This window comes from Olea europaea, chromosome 18 (assembly GCF_002742605.1).
Source record: "Olea europaea var. sylvestris chromosome 18, O_europaea_v1, whole genome shotgun sequence".
NCBI lineage: Eukaryota > Viridiplantae > Streptophyta > Magnoliopsida > Lamiales > Oleaceae > Olea > Olea europaea.
Window position 1 is genome coordinate 9,140,641 of NC_036254.1, and position 7,404 is coordinate 9,148,044.

Genomic DNA, 7,404 nt, shown 5'->3' on the forward strand with positions numbered 1-7,404 from the left:
GTGCCATGAACTTAAATTCTCTTAAATGTTACTTGTAGGTCTATTTTTTAAAAATAAAAAAGGGGGTCTACCAAATGAATCCAATGCACTGTCCAATAGAATAGTTGGTACCGAACAAGTCCAAGTAGATTATCCAGTGCAAGTGTTCAGTTTGGCAGAAAAATTTCAACTCTGCTTTATCGAACGTCCGATATAATGTACCGGATATCCGGTACACTAGGAGATCAGAATTTTAAAATTGAGAACAGAGCCCTTTTTCTTCCAATTTTTTTTCTTGTTCTTCATAAACTCTCCCTCTCATCTCTTGAACACCAAATCAATTAACCCTCTTACTCTACATCATTTTCCACTTCAAATACTTCAATTTTCCTTCATTTTTCCCCAATTTCGAAGCCCTAGCCCCATTCATTCAACCTTTCTTCGATTCTCACAATGGCGGGATCAAAGGGAGTGGGAAAAAGAACTAAAGCAATAGAAAGACGGCCTCCACAACCATCTTTCAAAGAAGAAATGGATTTCGAGCCTGAAGTGCCGATAAACCGATTTGAAAAGTCACCCACTCTAATCGGTAAGAATTTAGATTATGTCGACTTCACTATCAAAGCACCTGCATTTCACATCAAAGAATTTTTTGAAAACGTGGGTTGGATTTTTGTTTCCACATTAGAAGAGCACGCCTATCCCCAGCTCAATAAATAATTTTATCACAAAATGGTTACCACTCCTCGATTGGATGAAATTTCTTGTTTGATTAATAGTGTACATGTCACAATCATTAAAAACTTAATCCGCGATATCCTTGAGCTTGATGAATGTGATACGAAATTTTTTGTTCACAAAGGTCATCCGATATTCGAAGGTTACTCCCCGGCTAATGCTTGTCGCTATGTAATGGGAAAAGATTTGAAAATATTATGAAAATTAGGGCAAATCAACTCATTCTTCAATACAAAGTTTTACAAAATATTATTGCACGTCATTCTTCCTAGGAAGGGCCATCAGGATGAGGTGAACTACTTTGATATTTTAATACTAGATTCATTCCTAGTTGGTTGAAAATTAGATTTCCCGACCATTGCCTTTAATCTCATGAAACTCATACATTCCTCACGATATACAAAGGCTTACTTTACAGCATGTTACTTACCAATGCATGATGAGACTTTTGTTCAACTCCGTCCCACCAACACAATTAACATACAAACACTCAAACGCATGAAAATCACTAAATCACACGGTCAATGGGTGGCTCAAACAAAAGGGTTCGACTCCACTTCGGGACCTTCTACTTCGGCTTTTGAAGAAGAAGGTGAAGAAGATGAGGAAGGGGCGGATGATACTCCACATTTTCCTCATGCTTTATCAGACATTCCCGGCTCAAGTGCTTCACGTCCTTCAGGTGGTCATTTCACATTTATTACGGACTACTATAATCTTCTAAATGGCCGGATGGATTCTCTTACGACTACCGTTGACGGACTAGGTGGGATGCTTCATCATATTCAATATCAACAAGCTCGACAAGATGCCATTCTAGCACAGCAGGCAGAGATGTAAGCTCGATAGAATGAGTTTTATGCGCATTTCTTTGCCATATTGCAAATCATCGTATTTGTCATAATCAAAAAGGGGAAAATTGTTGATCTATGATTAACTTCTCGTGTTGATTATTACAAATAAATCACATTTATTTCAAACAAGTTTATTTAAGTGTTGATAGAAAACATGCTAACCAAACTTTGAAGAGGCAAAGGCGACGATCAAATAAAAGAAAAATCAACGTGGTGAAGAAGTCTATAGAAGCATGGCATGCACGTCAAGACAAAGAGTCATATTGAAGATAATAGATTTAGAACTTTTTCATCTCATATTTGAAGGTAATATGCTTCAATAGTTTAGCAATATATCGTAAAAAGGCTCAAGTGTCGGCTTTATACACAAAAATTTATTATTTCACCAAAATACTTGTAAAATATTTTTCAAGCGACAATTATCTTGAAAAATCATATATAAATTTCTCTCAAAGTATTACCTTTATCAAATGATCGAAGAAATTTTATTTTCTGCCGTAGCGGACATCCAGTAGAAAGACAGTAAAATTTTTTAACCTTTCTGACTTCTAAAATAACAATAGCTAGTGATCAGTCTGGTATGATAGCAGACGTCCGCTATGCCTCGTCAAGTAGGACAGTTTTTTTGACGGTTTCACTACTATAAATACCTTTTCACTTCCTTAATTGAAATAACCTTCTTTGAGCATTAAGTGAAACTTTTATTGATTTCAACTACTATTTTAAATCTTTAGAAGATCAAATTATTTACATCTTGAATAACTCTTGCATGATCAAAACTATCATAAATCTTTCATCTCAAGTTTTTCAAAGTAACACCTGAGCTATATAATCATTGCAATCTATTGAAGTGTTAAGCATACTTTTCTCTCAATACTCAATTGTGATTATTCCATTTATTAAGAGAGAGAAGTTCTCACTTGTAATATCTCCTTCTCTTATTTTCAATTGTGGGTCCCAAAAAGCTCAACGTTGTAAAAGGATCCGTGCCCCTTGGTTGTAAGTCACTGAAAGATTTGTAAAAGGTTGGATTGCATCATAAGTCAATCACATTTAGTGGAAATGGCCTTGTTCGTGACGGAGAGTTTTGTAATAGGGGACGTGGATCGTGATTGGATCGAACCTCCATAACATATTGTTTGCATCTTCTTTCCCTTTCTCTAGTTATTTTTTAAAGCTATCTTGCTTGCTCATTTTCTTATTTGCAAATTGATTATATTATCATTATTTTCAAAAATGATTTAAATATCCAATTCCCCCCCCCCCCCTTCTTGATTAGTCGTTCTTGGGCTTTCATAGCAATCCACTTTGTAAATGTAAACAAGGATCAAGATTTCTTCTCAGTTTGTACCCATATGGACAACCAATTATCTTAGTGGACAAGGACATAATAAAAAGTAGGACCAATGGCAGGAAATAATCTGGATTTTTATTGCCTTTCTTACTAGCAACCCACTTTGCAAAATGTAAATTATGAACGGTGGCTGTCATTTAGATCCTCTAATGACGTGCTTTATTCCAAATTCGAACATGTACTTGCCTCTCTCAAATTAACACATAACACCACATCGATATTGAACACTAAACACCAAATCCATCCACAATTCAACTTGACAGCCTTAAAGAAAAAATCAAAAATTAATGGCACTTACAACAACGATACCTAACCCAGAATGTATATATGCCCCGTTTCCATGGTAAAGGAAGCAACAGAAAATGGAAATAGAAAATGAGGCCACTAGCCCCCCAGGGCACATCCGAGTTGGTGGAACAATCACTATGGTGGGCTTGCAATCTCAACGTGGAGAGTTCGATTCCTGATCAACGCAGCGAGGAGGATTCTCTTGGGGCCAGGAGTATAAACCAAGTGGGAACCTAGGGGCCAATAAGAGCATAACCTGCGATTTACTTCCTCGAGTCACCGAGGGGCCGGTGGCTAGAGGTTCAGGATTTAGTCTGGCGAAGCTGGGATACCTGGATAAAAAAAAAAAAAAAAAAAAAAAAAAAAAAAAAAAAAAAAAAAAAAAAAAAAAAGAGAGAGAGAGAGAGAAAATGAGGCCACTAGGTTGAATATGAATGACAGTACATAACAAAGTATGGGACAGTCGGTGCAACATTGTCAGATATGTATGGGGCGAATTGAAATGGTTACCTTAATCTTCCGGTTCCACCATTCCTCCAATGTGACGATTTGATTGGTGGATGGGTTGTACTCGACCCCGCTACAATTTAACAGCTCAGAGAGATGTATGTGGGTTTGACATATGGCGTTCCAGTGATTGCACAGTTGTTGCTTGCTCCAATTGTGCCCACTGATTGAGTTGAATAGAGCGGAGACTCGTTCCCAGCTGTGTTTTGTAAAACACCGAACATTACGATGACCCTCGACAATGGCGGTTTCACACGCTGCAATAAATGTTTGGGTCTCCGACGCATTCCATCGCGCATAAGATTTCGATCCCAAGAGTGAAGTTGGGCATTAAAAGTGAGAAAACATCGAAATATTGTTTTGAACAGAATGGTAATACATAGAAAGCGAATAAGTATGGGGTTGGGAAACCTGATTGGTATTAATCCCAAGAGGTTAATGATATGCATTCAATTCGGAAGCCCATTCTTGCAGAACCGTTTCTATTTTCTTTAGCAAATTTGTAGATCAACTACTATACATTACAAGTAGTTTTTGATGTGGGTATATGGAATTCTTAGTGGGCTTCTTTCAGTCATGGTTTGAATCAATAATCAAATCGTGATATTTTCGATTATGGAAAGGATTGAATTTTCTCGAAGTGCTTCCCTTGAAAGGACTTCACCTTCGATTATGGTGGTTGGTTGGACATTTATATAAAAAAGAATCCTTTTCCTTAAAGTCGTCATCCTGCTGAACTTTTTTCCTCCCTTAACTTCCCAGTTTCAGTGAACAAATAACACGGTAGTGTAACCGGAATAACGTCCTCGTCGTCGGCAAATGTAGGACAAATGTTGGAGGCATATGAAGTACCTGTGTGTCAGCGGGATCCATTTGGTCGGCGAAGATGTGGGCTTGGATGCGGGGTTGTGGACGCAATATGGGGGCGGAGTTGTTGACGACTCTTCCATGGAAACGTGTTGTGTAGACCTTTATGGAACTGAAGTATCATTTGCTAGTTGTGCGGGTTAAGGGTTTCCATCGAAATATTGAATCTGCGTTTGCTTCAGTGTGGGTTTTAGTGATTTTCGTCTGTAGGTTGAATGCTTTTGGGGTGAACTATCGGTGGGAAAGAGCAAGATTTGGAAAGAGGTAAGTCTTCTTCTCTAAGTAAAGGCACATGGATTGTCACGGAAATTAATGGCAATGGTCCAAAAATGCTTTATTGTGCAAAATTAATGGGAAACAAACAGCCGCTAAAGTTTTGGCTAATCAAACTCTAGATTAGATGTTTTAGTTCATGATAGAAGCCATAAAAATAATCAAATTCAAATAAACAACATAGAGAAGAGAATAAAAAACTAATTTTGGTAGATCTTCAATCTCTTTTTCAATTTTGTTATTGATTTCTCCTTGATTGCTTGATAATTGCTTCTTCTCTCCTTCTTGCCCAGTTAAATTCTCTTTTGGATTGTGGCATTTAGGTTTGTATTTATAGTATTTTGAGGTTTTGGATGAATTAGGGTTGGATTGGGTCAATGAGTCCAAAAAATTAAAAATTCCTTTTTTCTCGTCTGAAGGTGCTGCAGTGCTACAATGCTGTTGATTTTTAGCAAGACGGGCGTTGCAGCGCTCACTTCAAGTGAAAAATAGCACTGCACATCTTTCAGTATTTTTATTATAATTTTTTCTTCCGATGTTCAATTGAGGCGATTTAAGATGTGTTAAATATCTAACTCAAAGGGCTCCAACTTTGCTTCAGATATCATTTTCCAATTCCAATGTTTCCAGTGGCAAAAATGGGTCTAAGACTCTAAATATGAGACTAAAAATAAAGAGCATAACTCTTTAAGTTGAAAATTGATGTGTGATCATACTTTGGCTATATTTCGTCCCTTTGACTTTTTTCTTTGTCTTACTAACACCTAACACTCTCGAATATTCATTGTGAGGTCTGACACAACTTTTGAGTATTTATACTTTAGTGCCGTTTCCGTTGGATTCATTTTCACTTATGGTTTTCTGGTTCTAGAGAAAGAGTCTCTCGTTTTGGTTAGAGTTTCATACTATATCATCTTCTCTCTTAAAAATCTCATTTGAGATTGGGAATAAGTGGTTTACTTCCTCTAATTCTTGTATATTCCAAGTGAAATCCATAAGATCGATATGATTCTTATGTTGTGAGGTTTAAGGGTTTCTTATGTGTTTCCTGAGTAGATTTCTTGTTTTTCTATGTGAGAAGATAAGTTCTATATATATATATATATATATATATATATATATATATATATTGTATATTGTATTTGTTAAACTTTGTAACATTTGTTATCGTTTTTGGAGCTTTATAATGCAACCAAGCATTATTCATTTTATATGAATGGTCAAGAGGGGAATTAGGTGTTAAAAGGTCATCGAACCTTTGAGACTTACAGTCGAAAAATTTCTTTGTGTTGATTTTCTTTTCTACAAGTTTTAATTTCTTCACTTTAATTTCTGGTTTGAGAAACCACTTATGTTTGCATTTTTGGGCTTTTCAAGAACCATGCAAATAAACATAAAAGAATTTATATTTTAATATGTAAATAATATTTGTTTGTAGAAGGCGAAAATTTTAGCGGATTTGTATTAAGTTGACTGGCACAAAACTTAATTCAACATCATAAATTCAAAGTGTAATATTTGGGAGATGAGAGTTTGGTGCATTACGGTCTCTAATTGGTATTTTGATGAATTTGTCCTTTAAGACCAATACGATATTGATTATAAATAGGAATTTTTTTTGCTTAAATTCCTAACCTTTGAAAAGTACAAATGAATCTCAAACCTTTATTTAGTATTATTTCATTGAGCTACTAAATATATCATGACAGTCGTATCAATTAAATTTTACATAAAGGAAAAAAGGCTGAATTATCATGCTTCTAAGTGTTTGTAGTTGATAAAATTAAGATCATTAAATTAACTTGTATAACTAATGACATTCGACCAATCTTATTATGTCTACAATATTTGTAGTTGATAAAAAATAGTTCTTTGATGAGTGTATTTCACTCATACTTTAGAAGCCATCTAAGTTTTATATTTAGCTAATTCTTAGGAGTTTTAGAGCGTTTTAATGTGTGGTTTGATGGTGTGATATAGGTTGACGAAATTGAAGGAAATAAGCAAAAATTTGCAAAATTGGAAAATGGGCTAAATTGTAAGAGATTTAATGAGATCCGCATCAATCTCGTTGTGGGTTTCGTAGTTTCCATTGCTACGGGGTTCGCATCAGTTGGTATCAGAGCTTTGTCTCCAATTTAATCAGGTTATATCCTTTGTTTTCTAATTTTTTTTTCAATTCATTGTGTTCTTGCGTCCAGAAGGTTTTCTTGATCTTTTGATTCAAAAGTTTCATCAAAAATCTTCAAATTTCGTTTCTGGACTGAAAATCAGATTTCGTTTTCTTTGTTGGTTTTGTTATTGATTTTCGGATCTAAAAAAAATTACTGTTCATCCGTACGGTACTGTTCATCCGTACAGTAAAAAAAAACTTGTTAAATATTATTGATCCGTCAAATACCAACTTTTATTATTCATTATCGTTTCTAAATTACTTGGACACATTGAATCATTCCATTCCTTCAATTCAAATCAAGTTTTAAAAGTTTTCTTTGAGTCCTTTGTTACAATTATTGAGTCACATCCAGTTTGGAAAATTCTACA

The 7,404-nt window shown here is 35.3% G+C and overlaps 1 long non-coding RNA gene across 1 annotated transcript; it reads right to left on the minus strand.

Annotated features, from left to right (window-relative positions):
• Positions 1-3,175: 3,175 nt before the first annotated feature.
• On the minus strand, positions 3,176-5,007 carry LOC111367394. Its single transcript, XR_002697807.1, has 2 exons — positions 3,724-5,007; positions 3,176-3,545 (listed from the first exon to the last, which is right to left on the minus strand). It is a non-coding gene; the product is annotated as an uncharacterized LOC111367394 (long non-coding RNA).
• Between the last annotated feature and the right edge of the window lie 2,397 nt (positions 5,008-7,404).